Raw genomic sequence first — 14,983 nt, 5'->3', positions numbered from 1 at the left:
GGCAGGGATGAATGGGCTGGGTTTACAGTGGTGCCATTTATTCTTTTTGGGGAGGACTGAAAGAGCTTCATTGGGTAATTTCTCCCAACTCCCTAAGATTCGCATATGCAGTGCTACCTTCTGTTTAATGTGTATGTGAAGCCGAAGTAGGAGGCTGAGAGTTGCTCTGGGTTACAGTTGCAGAATATACTCAGATACCATGGTGATAAGTGTGGTGTCTATACCTAGATATGCTGATGATTCTCACCTCCACCTGGATTCTAAGGTCACCTTGCCAGGCATGGGAGGAAAGTTATGGTTCTGAATGAAAGCCAGATGGCATACATTCTGTAAGAGCAAGATGGGCAAGGAAAAACTTCTGAATTGCTTGGGTCCTGGCTGTCCAAAAAGTGACTTCTGTTACTGTACCTTCTGATCCCACCAGAAAGCTCTTTGTGCCTCCTCCCACTTTGGAGCCCCGAGTGAAGGAGGACACCACATTTGTGGAGGACATCTCTGGACCCTGGAGTTATCTGCCTTTTGTGCTTTCTCACGGTTCAAGTGTGAAGGCATTTAGGATGCAGTTCACGTAGGTTTTTTCCTTTAAATGTAGGCTTGTATTGAAGTCCTATCGTATGCTTTTGTTCACTCTGGCTTTTCCTTAAATTGGTCACGTTGCCAAAGGGTTTTTAGCTCATCAAGCCTGAATAGAGAGGGTAGAAGCTGGGAGTGGATTTGATCTGAATGCACTGTTCTCGACAGTAGTTAGCTGCATAGTCCGTAATGCACCCGGAGATCATAGCGATGAGGCCAATATAAACAAACAGCTGGTACAACATGGGCAATAGTTGTGTAACTTGCACCACCCTGCCACGCAACCTGCTGCTTTGAACGTGACTATATCTAGGGCTCAGGCCTTTGTGTCTGCTCAGTCCTTGGCCTCTCTAATGAGTGTGCTGACAGGGATGGGGTGGTGGGGCAAGGCTGTGATGTTGTTCCCTGTCCAGTAGGAAATGGACTGTGAACTCAAACTCATTACACGCAGGTCACCATGAGTTGGCAACAGCTTTCGGTCACTACTAAACAAGGCTGGATTGAACCTATCAGGCAGAGGTGAAAGCTGCATATCCAGTCTCAATCCCTTCCTGTGAGCAGCACTGCGTTTACAGTGGCGCCGTGGCACCAGACCCACACGTGGAAGGGGCCCATAATGACGACATGGGGGCCCCCAAAGAACTAATCCTGCCCTGGCCACAGGCCGACTGCAACTTCCCAGTGGGGCTGAAACACTCAGCAGCCCAGGAAGTGCAATGCACAGGGTGCAGCCGGAACTGGGTGTTGCGGTTTGTGCTGGGAGGTGTAATTCATGCACCGCTGCGCTCTGCTGGGGCCCTAGGACCTGCGCTGCCAGCTGTACGACTAGTCCCACGATGTCCCATGCCATGCTGCGAGCTGCCCCAGTTGAAGCAGGCAGAGCGGACCAAAAAAACCCCAAGCGAGGAAACGGTGCAGGGGGCAGGTTCCTGGTAGGGATGTAAAAGTGTAACCGGTTAACTGATAAGCATCACTCTTCTCGCTTTGGGCTTGCCAGTTAACGATTATACCCTGCTGCTGGCCGAAGCCCAGAACCCGCAGGGCCGGCGGCTGGGGTGGTGGCAGCGGGCGGTGGAGTCGGCAGCGGGCGGTAGAGTCCCCAGTGGCGAGGGCTGGGATCCCGGGGCGCGAGGGCTGGCAGGGGAGCCCTGCATAAAACATGGGGGTGCTGCAGCACCCCCCCGCCCAGTTAAATGTTGAACCGTGTAACTGATACAATTTTAATCAGTTACACAGTTACTTTTTTTATTTACATCCCTAGTTCCCCGCGCTGATCCTGCCACACCCTCCTCTCCCATGGGGCACGGGGTGAGGGTTCCTGGCTCAGTCCCACCCCCATCCCTGAGTCGCCCCACTCTCCTGGGGTGAAGGGGAGCTGGGGGAAGCAGAGGTGCTGTGCCTCCTGCCATGCGGACCCCGGCGACCCTGATGACCAGCCGTGGGCTCCTGGACACCGTCTCAACCCTGCACCTTTGCGCCGAGAGGTGGGGGGGAGTCTTTATTTGTGGTGCCTGGGGGCCGGGGCACAGTGACAGCTGGGATGGGTGGGGCTGGCTGCTGTGTCCCCTGCCAGTGGGAATGCCCAGAAACTGCGCCCCACACTCTGGGGAGCGAAGGGGGTAGAGCACAGGGGGGAAGGGGCAGTTGTGGGGTGAGTCCGGGTGCAATGGGGCAGCTGGCGGTGACTCTGTGGGGAGGAGGGACAGGAGAAGCGGAGTGTGAAGGTGGGGATTGGGTGTGGGTGGGCAGAGGGAGGTAGGGAGGGAAGAGTCTGAATTGAAGGTGGGGGTTGGGTGTGGAGGGCAGAGGGAGGGAAGAGTCCAGGTTGAAGATGGGGGTTGGTTCTGGGGGGGCGGGGGGCTCAGTAGAAGTGAGGGAGGTGACAGTTCTAAGGTGAAAGTGGGGGATGGGCAGTAGCAGGGAGGTTGAGGAGAGTCCTTGTGTGAAGGGGGAGGTTAATTGTGTGGGGGGAATAGTAAGGGGGTGGGGAGAGGAGAGCCCAGTTATGAAGGTTGGGGTACGGGCTTAAGAATGGATTGTGTAGCCTTGGTGGTAAAATGTGTGTGTGTGTCTCAATGGCCCTTTCTCCCTGCAAAAGATGGGCACCAGCAATTTTCCTCCCCACACTCCACCCCCGTAATTTTACTGATTCACTTGAAGTCATGAGGGACAGTGAGGCAAAGTGAGAAATAGGCTGAAGAAACTAACTTTTTAAAAAGTTTTGTAAACATTATTGTACCAAACTCGAAAATCTAGCTTTCAAAAAATGTATTTACAAAACAACTTTGGGGGGAGGAGATGGTGGTGGGGAGATGCAGGTGCCACTCAACTGACTGCTACATCCGGGCTTAATATGGCCCATAAATGTGCTAATTAAGCACTTGTGTTCAGGGCCCCAAGCAGGTCCTCAGTGTTTACACAAAAAAGATAAAACTAACAAACAACCCCCTCCCACACAAGTAAACCAAATTCAAGAGTATTCTGGGTATACTGATGCTAGCCCAGTTTGTTCTCTATGGGCTGAGTGGACCTCTCAATCAAGCGTGGCTTCAAATATCTTACTTTGTTTCTGAATAAAAGTTTTCATCCCCACTCCAGCAGTACTGGGTTTACTATGGTGCCAATGGCACCGTCGTGCTGGGCCCACACTCAGAAGGGGCCCATAACAACTACATGGAGGCCCACAAATATGTTTGGTGCTGGGCCCGCAAAAGGTTAATCTGGCCCTGCCTGTGAGTTTGTGTTTGGCTGTTTCCCAGTTTCTCCTTAACATGGACTGAGGGTGTCGATTCTGTTGACAGAGCTGCCCTGTGGAAGGACCTCTGAGGCACTGGTGTTCCCAACATCCTCCTGAGGTTAATTCAAGATCTACATGTTGATTCAGAGGGATGGGTGTGATGAGGGACCCATAGGTCTGACAGGTTTTACAGAAGATCCAGGGTGAAGCAGGGCTGTTCTGCCGCACAATGGATTGGCTCCTTGACCATGTCTCCAGAAATGCTAGTATACTGTAACTGTAGGTTCAGCTACCAACCTGGATCATGCAGATGATGTCATCCTGTTTGGCCAGGACACAAACGACCTTAAAGATGCACTAGAGAGCTTCCAACGTGTGGCAGCTGCCCTTGGACTAAGGATTTCTTGGGCAAAAACAAATATCCAGAGTGTCAGTGCAAAAGTCGTGATACAAGACATCTGGGCTACCAGACAAATCATGTAAGTAATGCAAGATTTCATTTGTCTAGGCAGTAAATTGCCATTAAATGGACACATCCAGCCAGACATCCTAAGGAGAATCGGTTTAGCAGTCTCAGCCATGTAGGACCTGTATAGGGTCTGGAGACAAAAGAAGATGAAATTGTATACGAAAGCACGAATTTATCAAACCTGTGTATTTCCAGTCTTTTTATATGGATCTGAAACTCTGTGTTGCTTAAACAAGACATCAGGAGGCTGGAGGCATTTCAAGTGCATTGCCGGTGACGTCTGCTAGGCGTAAGGTGGTTTGATTTGATCAGTAATAGGGATGTATTATTAAGAACTGGCCTCAATCATAGAATATCAGGGTTGGAAGGGACCTCAGGAGGTCATCTAGTCCAACCCCCTGCTCAAAGCAGGACCAATCCCCAATTTTTGCCCCAGATCCCTAAATGGCCCCCTCAAGGATTGAGCTCACAACTGTTTAGCAGGCCAATGCTCAAACCACTGAGCTATCCCTCCCCGCAGTTTCCTTTTTCCACTCAAGAGGATTGAAGTCAATGTCGGTCACCACCGGCTGGCACTTTTTCGTCATACAGCCCATCTTGGACACAAAGTCCCTGCACAGTGAGCCCTGGAGATTAGATGTGAGGTCAGGAAGGGACACTGCCCAGTCATGGACTGGCAATGGTCACACGGCCATCCGCAATTAGCCTGGCTGCACCAGATCAGAAATAACTCTGTGGAGCTTTTACATGCCTGGAATAAAGACATACAATGTGGCCATGGGCGTTCGGTGCTGTCTAAGCATGTTGGTGGTGGTGATGAGGCTAAAGAAATTAGAAAATGTAAAAATCTGACCTTTGTCCCCTTACTAGCCCCTAGACCACTGCAAGCAAGTAAATTGGATTGCAGATGAAAATATTCTACCTCAGAGAATGGCACTGGGTGCTAACGACAAATGTCCTTGTCTGTAGCTACTGGGCACCTCAGCTATTCCCACCAAGTGACCCAAGCCCCTCCCAATTGTTCTTGGAAAGCCCCCCCTACCTGACCTCCTCATCTACCCCTCCTGACTTGAACCTGGGCTGGATGATGGAGACCCTTCCACAAACTCCAGACATGCCCCTCTCATGACCTCAAAACCCTCCAGTTCCAGGTATCATGCACTTGGAGGGTTAATGATTATGGCTCTGTACTGATCATTTCCAGGCTGTGATGAGTAACTCTTGGCTCCTTCTGGAAATGCTCTTCACAGTGTTTTGCTTTCATCGCATGGAAAATGGGCTGTGCAAATAGCCCTTCAGTTAGAGGTGAGAAGTAAATCAAGCCCTTCTATGTCCAAATTGCACTCCAAGGAGGAGAAAACCACTCCACTGCCAGACCTTTTTTCTTCCCAGCAACCCACCATAGGGAAACTTCTCCTTCCTAGCCCTCCAATGGGAACAATGTGAAAAAACCTTCTGCATCTGGAATTAAAGTTCTAAAACAATTACCAAATAATCTGTGGTTTTTAATTGTGTTGTGTGTACCAAGTGCAAAATGCCAATCTCTTAACCATACTTATCTTTAGGATGTGGATTAGAATGTCATAGACATAAATATCTCTGGACTTGTGCTAACAGTATGTTTTACTTAATTTCACTGGTAGAAGACAATATACAGCATCATCTGGTAAATTGCTTATTCCCCGGTCATGATAGTTGTATGGAAGAAAAGGTATAAGCCAGGGCAGCAGGGTTAGAGTCACAAAGCTACAGAGGATCAATTTAACCTGCACACCTTGATTATGTTGTAAAGTTCATGGTTTTTAACAGGAGACTAAGTGAAGCTGCCTAATTTCTATGAGTCAGATTCTCCACTGTTTTACGTCAAGCATTTGTACTCACGTTGATTGGGTGTAATGGCTACAGAATGGGGAGAATGAGACCCAGTAAGTTACACCTTTGTAGAGTCACTGTTGTTGTTTGATTGTCACGATTATTCATTATTTGTATTTCAGTAGCCCCCAGAGACTCTGGCCCCATAGTGCTAGGCGCTATACAAATATGTATGACATACTATACCTTAGAGGAGCATCTTGTAATCCCCATATTCCTTATCTGTATATAATTGTGATATTGCATATAAAGCAGGCCATGTGAGGTATCAGGGAAAAGGTTATGATTCGCTGAAAGTCACTGTTCTTTCTAAATATGTATATCTTTAATGCATATGAAAGTATGAGATTGTATTGTATGGTTACTGTGGAGTAACCATACAATACAATCTGGAGTACTGTGTCCAGTTTTGGGCCCCACACTACAAGAAGGATGTGGATAAATTGGAGAGAGTCCAGCGAAGGGCAACAAAAATGATTAGGGGTCTAGAACACATGACTTATGAGGAGAGGCTGAGGGAGCTGGGATTGTTTAGCCTGCAGAAGAGAAGAATGAGGGGGGATTTGATAGCTGCTTTCAACTACCTGAAAGGGGGTTCCAAAGAGGATGGCTCTAGACTGTTCTCAATGGTAGCAGATGACAGAACGAGGAGTAATGGTCTCAAGTTGCAGTGGGGGAGGTTTAGATTGGATATTAGGAAAAACTTTTTCACTAAGAGGGTGGTGAAACACTGGAATGCGTTACCTAGGGAGGTGGTAGAATCTCCTTCCTTAGAGGTTTTTAAGGTCAGGCTTGACAAAGCCCTGACTGGGATGATTTAACTGGGAATTGGTCCTGCTTCGAGCAGGGGGTTGGACTAGATGACCTTCAGGGGTCCCTTCCAACCCTGATGTTCTATGATTCTATGGTTGTCACTAAGACATGCTGTAAATTGGGGAATAAGCCAGATATTCGCTCCCCAGAGACAACAGCAAGGAAAGAACCAACGCCCGGGTGGGATGTCAAACAACCCATCAACAGCCATTGTCCAGCAAGGGAGCTATGATGCAATGACTCACCTGCATGAGGCCACACCAGGGGAATTGCTCAGCCTTGTCTGGACTTGTGTCAGCAATGCCCACCAGACATGCCTGGACTTGTGTTCTCCAAGCACATGGGACTAAGAATATAAAACAGAACACAGGGGGCCCATGCTTGGCCTTTCTCCTTCCCCCATTTATGCTGCAAGCAACAAGGACACTCTGAAGACTCCAACAGAAGGGACTGGCCCAGGTTTCAAGGGTGAAACCTGACCTGTGTACTATGAACTGAAATATCCACTGGGGTGAGAAAAATTGCTTAATCTAGATGTTGCCCAGTCGAATAGGGCTGAGAGTTTAGACTGCGTGCTTATGTTTTATTTTCTTTTGGTAATAAACTCTGACTTTTTGCCTATCACTTATCACAGAGGTGGGCAAACTATGGTCTGTGAGCCACATCCGGCCCACAGGACCGTCTTGCCCGGCCCCTGAGCTCCCAGCTGGGGAGGCTAGTCCCCGGCCCCTCCCCTGCTGTTCCCCTCCCCCGCAGCCTCAGCGCACTGCGCCATCAATGCTCTGGTCCACTGCTCCTTCCGGGCGGTGTGGCGGTGTGGCTGGCTCCGGCATGGTAAGGGAGCAGGGAGTCCCAGGGGGGCAGTCAGGGGAGAGGAAGCAGGGGGACGATTGGATGGGGCAGAGGTTCTGGGGGAGGGTGGTCAGGGAACAGGGGGGCTTGGATAGGCATGGAAGGGGGGCCTGTCAGGGGGTGGGGGTGTGGATAGGTGTCGGGGTAGTCAGGGGACAGGGAGAAGGGGCGTGGGGTAGGGGGTGGGGCCCCAGGGGGTGGTTAGGTGCAGGGGTCCTGGGAGGGGGAGGTCAGGGGACAAGGAGCAGGGGGGGTTGGATGGGTCGGGGTTTCTGAGGGGGGCAGTCAGGGGATGGGAAGTGGGAGGGGGAGGATAGGGGTTGGTGGCCTGGCTGTTTGGGGAGGCACAGCCTTCCTTACCCGGCCCTCCATATAGTTTTGCAACCCTGATGTGGCCCTTTGGCCAAAAAGTTTGACCACCCCTGACTTATAATCACTTAAAATCTATCTTTTGTAGTCAATAAATTTGTTTTACTGTTTATCTTTACCAGTTAGTTTGCCTGAAGTGTGTGGTAAATCTGCTCAGGTTTGCAAAGGCTGGTGTATGTCCACTTTCCATTGATGAAGTGGTGAACCAGTTAATAAATTTTCACTGCTCATCTTGATCAGTGCAAAATGGTATATTCCTGAGGTACTGTGCTGGGAGCTGGAGGGATTAGGCTGTTGCCTTTCTCTGTGTGATTCACGAGTGGCTCTGGGAGCATTCATGCAATCTAGCTGGGTGTGGGGCTCCACATGCTGTTTTGCTGAGTGATAACAGGGCCTGGAGGGGTTTGCTGCTTGTCACTAGCAAAGCATTGTGAGAGAGAGCCCAGGCTGGAGAGAGTTAAGGGGGCACAGTGGTCCCACGGTCCCAGGCTGCACCCTGGGGATCCCATGACTATATGTAACAAAGAGATGGTCCCTGCCCCAAAGAGTTTACAGTCTATGTATACGATTAGAAGCAACAAGTGAGTACAGAAGGACAGACAAGGGGGAGAAAAGGGCAACAATGAGATGAAAGTGATCTGCGTGAGTGGTCATAGCAGACCAGCTGCATAGCCATTGCCGAGTTTGTTTGTAGGTATCATGGCAGAAGAGAGAGCCAGGAGGACAGTGTGGTGGATTTATATAGGAAGGTCCTTCCATGTATAAGGGGCACATTGGGAAAAAAAACCACAACAGTGGTTGTAGGAGAATTTGGCAAATGAACAATCCAGGTCTGCATCATTTTCAGAGGGGTGATGGGAGTCCATGTCTCAACACTGTATAAGAGATGTTGGGTAGAGTGGGGATGGGTCCTGAAGGGCCTTGGAGATGAAGACAAGTAGTTGCTGGGGAGAAGAAACACAATCCTTGTGGGGCATCCACCGTCAATCCCTCTGATTGCACTGTTTTGCTGAGATAGGAATGCCCACTTTGGGAGAGAGCCCTGCGAAACACTGGGGATGTGTTGGGTAAATGGCAGAATAACAGGGCTTGAAACATTGGTGGAGAATGTTCATACAAGAGTTTGTCCCACCAAGACGACAAAAGGTGAAATCCTAGTCTCAGCAACAGCTTCCATTGGCTTCAGTGGAGTCAAGATCTCACCCCAAGAATGAGCTGGGTCAAAAAGGGGACAACATTCCCCCCCCACCCCAAAAATTGTTACTTTTCATTGAAATTTTGGAAAATATTGAATAGCTCTAGCCAGGAGCAAATTTTATGTGCAGCCTTCATTCATCAGGGGCTTCTGGGAGCTCACAGGTCGCCATTTGTACTAAAATTTGCAACAAGTACCATTTTATAGCTAGATCGAAGATCTGAAGCTGAGTCAGACAAAACAAAGAAGCTTGGTGTAGCACAGCAGGAGTAGTGACTAGATGGGCAAATTAGTCCATCCTCCCCTTGTACAAATATCTGTCTGCGTGGTGCACAGATACCCATGCCCCAGCACTGACTACAGATGAAATCCACCCTGAGCAGCGAGCCAACATGAGACTTACGCACAATTTACATCTCAGGTCAGGCTTAGTGAGACTTGAGTGCTGCATTGTATCTCTGCTGGCCCATGGCAAAGGGGTGAATTTCACGCACAGCTTGTGCCACAAACATAGGCAGCGAAAGAGGAGGTGGTGGAAGCTAGGGGATAGGCCTCTTTATACTCTGTCATGACCCCAGACTGGTGTGTGATGACTATGCTGGGGAAGCCCTGTAGCTCCGGGATGGTTGCAGGGGGAGAGAAATGCAGAGAAGTGTAAGCAGTCTGAGGGTTAGTGTTTCTACTTGCTTGGGGCTGTATCTTTCCCTTCTCCACTTGTGCATCGTGTTCCCTCTCCCCAGTTTGCAGCCATTGCAGCATCTGGCTGGTTGTCTTCGATGTGAGCGTTTTCTGTGTTGCAATTCTTCTGGTTTAAAATGTGGTGCATGGTGCCCAAAGTCAAAGTCTGCTCGTGCTACGAGTTGAACTATGTTTCCATGACTTAGACCTGTAAGCTGGGACCCAGTGCCGAAAGGATCCATGCAGGGATTGTGGTGTCCCTGAGATCCCTGTCTTCTCTTTAGCAGCCAACCAAATATTAAGGGCCTGCTCCATCTCCCACAAAGACCAGGGTCAAATCGCCTTCTGGATTTCAAATGGGAGCAGGAGCAGATCCATGTTCCCCCTGCATGTCCGCCAGCACCACGGCTGATGGCTTCCTTCTGAACGCTGGCATCTGGCAGAGGTGGCACTGAATGGTGATGCCAACATTGAGCAGGAAACCAGTCCTGTAGTTTAGTGAAATACCAACCAGTTTTTGAGCTGGCAGCACGCACTCTTTGTACCAGCTCCAACGGTGTGCCGACACCGTGGTCACCCCTGGCTCTGCGGATGCATTTAGGACCAAAACAGCAGCATACGCCGGGGACAGGGAGTGCAGATCATCTTGAATTTTACATGATTGAGGCTCTGCAGGACAGCATGGACTAGGCAAAGGCAAGAAAGGCCAAGGACTAGGAAAGACGAGAAAGCCAGAGACAGTGCTGGGCATTGTTCTACTGCTCCCGTGTTTAAATCACTGATATCTAATCTTGCCCCTGATTTTGGTCCTCATCTCGTCTGTCTTTTGTAAGCTGCTTCCCGTGACCTTTCCTCTGTCGAGGGGGGTGCATGTTACTCCAGCCAGCCCTTCATGCCAGCTGGCAGAGGGTGCTCTTGCCTAGCATATCTGGCTCCCTCCCCCAACGCCGACTGAATTGTCTTACCACTGTCTGCTGCCACCTGCGTGGGTCCAGAGATCCCCAGGTAGCACTTCAAAACGTTGCTGCTAGTCCACAAGGCTAATACGAAAGATCGTAGAATCCACTTCATGAATTTTCCTGCTACGTTGGGCACTTCACATTTCCCTTGCTTTATTCAAATAGGAAATCTGTCTGTATTTGCATGTGTATGAGAGAGAGAAAAAGGTGCTCTGAATAATTCCAGATTTAATTGGAAATTTAGTAAATCTGCTAAAATATTTAGTGGTTTCAATTTTTCCTCTTCTGTAGGAAACAAAGGCCCCTGGTTTATCATGTGTCTTTCAACAACTTTAATTTCATTTGTAGATTACGGATGGAAGTAGCATTTCCACTCGGTTGCATACTGGGCATTAAGAAGACAAAAACATTCATTGTTTGAAGCACTCAGAATTTTTTTTTTTCCAGACGTTAAGCTGTAGGTGGCATTCTTTATACCTGACATCAGAGCACTTTTGTCAGGCGTTTAGTTGACAGGATTTACTGCAAACCCATCTTAGGTGTGTGAAGCAGTGAAAACAACAAAATGTTTCTGTCAGGTGGCGAGGTTTGGTGAAGAGGGAGCTGGGCTGATCAGCGCTGATAGGGTAACTGCTGCTTTTCAACCCATGTAATTAAAGGTTTGTAGAGTGCTTTGAAGGGAATTAATTAGCAGAGAATGGTGGTTTTGTTTACGGTTTTTCTCATCAACATAATCAGAAGCTAGCCTTGCTAGAGGTAGCAAACTGGACTGCGATTTCCCCAAGCCCATGAATGCTTCACAATTTTATGGTCCCTGCAGGCTTATTACATTGGTTTCTTCACTTTCATTTCTATTGTTGTTGTTATTGTGTTAGCCAGAAGCATGGTCTAGTGATTACAGCATTGGAGTGGGACTCGGGTCTTGTCTACCCTGGAAAGTTGTATCATTTTAGCTATACTGTTATAGTATCACTCCAGTGTGTGTGGACCAAGGCTATATTTGCCCTAGGAGTGCTTTGCCAGTGTAGGAATATCAGTATACCATCCCAGCAAAGCACTCCGAATGTGGGAGTAGCTGTCCTGGCAAAGCTGAGGTTTGTACAGGTATAATACAGCCACCTGCCCACTCCCAGCGCCTGAGCAAAATGAGCTATACTGGTAAAAGCACTGCGTCTACACTAAGGGCTTCTCCAGCTGTGTCAGTGATGGATCATGCCTCTTTACGCTCCTGTCTGAGGCCACGCCTACATTACCACTTATGTCGGCAAAACTTATGTCCCTCAGGGGTGTAAAAAAACCACACACCCACGAGCAACATAAGTTTCGCCAGCATAAGTGGTAGCATGCACAGCGTTATGTTGGTGGGAGAACTTCTCTCGCTCCTTGGGGGCGGTTTAATTATGCTGGCAGGAGAGCTCGCTCCCATCGGCATAGAGCGGCTACACAAGAGATCTGACAGCAGTGCAGCTGCATCAGTCTCTAGTGTAGACGTAGCCTGAGACAGCTGTTCCAGCAGAAGCCCATAGAGTAGACACCACATACTGGCAAAACCGTGCTTTTACTGGTATAGCTTGTTTTGCTGGTCTCTGTCTGTATAAAGGTGCTGGTGGTGGTCCCTTGCTCTCAAGTGGGGTGGGAGGCCACCCCACCTCACTGCGTCAGGCAGCAGCACTCAGGCTTGGGTCCCGCTGGTAGGGCCAGTTGTAAGCAGTCTATAGCTCGTAGCCTGCTAGCAGGGGCAAACAACCTTTAACAGTCTCGAGCTCTAGACCCCTCAAGTAGGGCAGAGCAGGGATCAGTCTTTAGCCTAAGCCTCCAGGCTAAAGCAGCCAGCAAATGGAGCTCTGACCTCTGGGCAGGGCCGGGGTCAAACTTTTGCCTAAACCTCCTGGCTAAAGTAGCCTGCAAACAAACAGTCTGGAGCCCACAGCCTCCTGGCTGGAGTGAACCACAAGCAATGCACAGGCTTTCTGGCCTAGGACAGGCCACCACATCTGGGGTGGGGTTGGCAGCAGGATGACCCAGGCCCACCCTACTCCACCAAGTCCCAGCCCCAGGGCCTAACAGTGGCAAGTGGTTCCACCACTGGGTCAATGGGGATCCTCTGAAACATGCTGACCTCTGCTCTGGCAGCAAAACTGGATACAGTCTGGCTTCCCTGGGCTACTTCCTACCACAGTCTGGGCAAGGGGGTCCATAGTCCAAGGGTTCTCTGTCTCTTTGGGTTACACCGTGGACGGCAGTCCCAGAAACTCCTCTCCAGGGTGGGCTGCCGCCGAGGGCAGAGCTCTACGCAGTGCAGGTTCAGCTCCGGAGTTCTGCAGCGGGCTGGAGATGTCTGTTTTCTTCCCGGCTCCCACTCAACTGAGCTGCCGGGTCCTCCCTTTATACTTCCTGCCCTGTCCGGGTACTTTCTGCAAGGGCAGTGGGGTGGGTTTGGCTCCACCCACCAGGCAGAGTGTAGTGGTCCCTTGCTCTTAGGTCTGGAGGGAGGCCACTCCACCTCACTGCGCTGCTTTATACTAGTACTGTTATACATACAGGACTTTCTGCAACAGCTGTCAAGGTAAAGGAAGTTCTTGACATTCTCCAGGGTCTCTTTATTGATCTGAATTACAGAAGCAGGATCCTGGTGATTCAGAGCCTGTTGGTGGAATACTTTAGTTTTCTTGGTTGGGTATGAGGCCGAGTTGGTTGTAGACCTCAGAGAAAGTTGAGCTGGTCATGTTCTTTGAATGCCAGAAAATTGACTCCCAAAGCAGGTCATGTTCTCTCAAAGGAACCATAGCCAACGGATGAAGGGCGGGCAAAAAAAGCACTTCAAAGACACCCTCAAAACCAACATGAAGAAGTGCAATATTGACATAAACTGATGGAAAACTCAAGCCCTTGACCAACCAAAATGACAAGGGACCTTGCGGCAAGGATCCCAGTATTTTGAGATCCAGCAGACAACAGGAAACAGAGAAACAGGAAAGGAGGAAAGAACATGCTGCAGCCCAACTCAGCAATCCAGATTCACACCTTCCATTGGGAAATGTCTGTCTCAATTGTGACAAGTTTTTTGGATCCTGGATTGGTCTCATTAGCCACCTGTGGATTCACCAGTGATAACTGGCTGTCATTTTACGGATGACAATAGTCCTCAAACTCTGAGGGATCACTGACACATACATATAGGAAGGGGAGTAACTATAAGACACCTTTATACCAGTGTAACTGCATCCACATTAGAGATTTTTACCACTATAACTTTGATGGTTTAAAAAAAAAATCACACCTCTAGCTGAAATAGTTGTACCAGTAAGCAGGCCTTTGCTAGTGCAACTATTGGAATGTAAGGGCTTGTCTACATGGCACATCCAGGAAAATTAATCTGAATTAACTAAAGAAGTGAATTTGAAGTGGATTAGTTAAACTGCATAAAATCCTTGTGTGAACACCCTCATTCAGAATTAAAGTGGCCTTATTTCATCTTGTCTTAGGCCATGTCTACACTATCCGCCGGATTGGAGGGTAGTGATTGATCTATCGGGGATCGATTTATCACGACTAGTGTAGATGCGATAAATCGATCCCCGATCGCTCTGCTGTCGACTCTGGAACTCCACCACGGCGAGAGGCGGAAGCGGAGTCAGCGGGGGAGCGGTGGCCGTTGATCCCGCGCCACGAGGATGCGAAGTAAGTGATTCTAAGTCGATCTAAGATACGTTGACTTCAGCTACGCTATTGTCGTAGCTGAAGTTGCATATCTTAGATCGATCCCCCCTCCCCCCCCAGCATAGACCAGGCCTTAATTCACTTCCAAGTGAATTAAACTAAGCTGAATTAAGCCACTTTAATTCTGAATGAGGGTGTTCCCACAAGGGTTTTATGTAGTTTAACAAATCCACTTCAGATTCACTTCTTTAGTTAATTCAGATTAACTTTCCTGGATGTCCCTTTGTAGACAAGCCCAAAGTGTGACCTCGAATGTCTGCTACACTGCTCAACCTGTGGTGGTCACCTACCTACCTAACTGGAACAGCAGGCAGGCTACATCACTACTTTGGGATGGGATTTTTCCAAAGCCTGAACTCTGCCCCCGTTGAAATCAATGGCCCCCACTGAAGCCAATGGGAGTTTTATTATTAACTCCAATGGGAGCAGTGTTAGGTTTTTTTGGTAAATCCTTTGTTTATTTTTTCTCTTGAAAATTGAGATCAGCCTCTTTGGAAATCCTTTTGCTGTAATTCTCTTAACTGCTGTAATGCAAACTGGCCACAAAAGCTTCTAAAGAAATCAAGCCTTCTGTGAGCTCTAGAAGAAAGAGAGAAAATTGTCACCTTCCCCCCCAAGTTGCATGTTGTTTTCCAGGGAGCAAAGGGCATTCTCTGGGAAGAAGACTTTTATCTGTGGCCGTGAAACTAGATTTATCATCATGCCCTGATTTTGGGGGTGGGGAAGTGCCTTTTGTTTTCTTTGGA

Source organism: Lepidochelys olivacea (genome assembly GCF_965140295.1).
Source record: "Lepidochelys olivacea isolate rLepOli2 genome assembly, chromosome: 6".
Taxonomy (NCBI): Eukaryota; Metazoa; Chordata; order Testudines; family Cheloniidae; genus Lepidochelys; species Lepidochelys olivacea.
The sequence above is the reverse complement of the archived record's forward strand: the minus strand, read 5'-3'. Positions refer to the sequence as shown.